Consider the following 1,311-nt stretch of genomic DNA (forward strand, 5'->3'; position numbering starts at 1 on the left):
TCTCATTGAGTCCTTACAATTGTTCCTCTTTTTTTTATTGAGGTATAGTCGATGTGTAATATTATATAAGTTTCAGGTATACAACCCAGTGATTCACAGTTTTTAAAGGTATACTTCATTTATAGTTATTATAAACTATTGGCTGTATTTCTGTGTTGTACAATATACGCTTGTAGCTTATTTATTTTACACATAGTAGTTTGTACCTCTTAATCCCCTATCCCTATCTATGCTCTATTATTATTCGCATTTTACAGATAAGGAAACAGAGGCTGAGGCATATTGAAAGACCGATCCAAAGTTACGTATACCTAGCAAGAAGTGGAGCCAGCGTTCAAACACAGAAATGCCTGATCCCAGAGACTCTTCTGGCCTCTAGGACACACACCACCTCTTGGCTCCTGGACACCTGGCCACCTAACAGATTCTTGGTTGACAGATTAGATCTATAGGATGGATTTGTTAGTGGAAGCCATTAGAAGAAAAGAGTTATCCAAGACAAACCCTGTACCAATGATATGGAGACAGTGAGGCTGAGACAGCTGCTAACAACACTTTTGAAAGATAAAACTGGAATTTGAACTCGAGTTTTTCACTCTTCAATAGTTCATAAGACATTGAAATTGAAATTCACATCTTCCCTTCCTTCCTTTCTAAAAGGGAAAGGCAGGCTGAATCCCTTTTAGTCTCCAGTTTTTAGTAAAGTCTACCTAAAATAAAATTCACTTATTTTTTTCACTGACGCTTACTGGAATTGTTTTATCTGAGCAATTCATTTGGTTTCTGTTTTACCATACAGACAGGAAAATGTGTTTTCATTCTTTATAGAGTGTCTCTAAGAATTCTTTACAGAAATGGGATCGACAACACAAAAATAGTATTGGAGGAAAAAAATCTTAATTTGGATCGTTGTTTTACCAATTCTAGCAGCAGCGCCTGTTGATAAAAATATTCTCAAGCTTTTCAGGCAGGGATTTACTCTTCCGGTGCATATTTAGGGCAGGATGACCTTTCACTCCCTTTTGATGGGCGCCCTCTTGTGGTGGATTGTGAGTATGCACGTCTCCATCTTGCTCCAACGTTCTTTGTGACACAGGACGAGCAGTGGTTTGTCTTGAGCTTCCTCCGATACCCCTGGTGCAGAGAAGCACGCCCGGTCTTGAGTAGTCTCTGGTGTTCTTGAAACATAAGGACAAATATGTTGTTTTTATTTCTAAACTTTATTTTTCTCTGTATCTTTTTCTGCCTACTGCTGTTCCCGTCACCGGTTTTAGTTACTATTTTCTCTTTCTATTTCATGGAGGATAATTG

This window comes from Phocoena sinus, chromosome 11 (assembly GCF_008692025.1).
Source record: "Phocoena sinus isolate mPhoSin1 chromosome 11, mPhoSin1.pri, whole genome shotgun sequence".
NCBI classification, from domain to species: Eukaryota; Metazoa; Chordata; class Mammalia; order Artiodactyla; family Phocoenidae; genus Phocoena; species Phocoena sinus.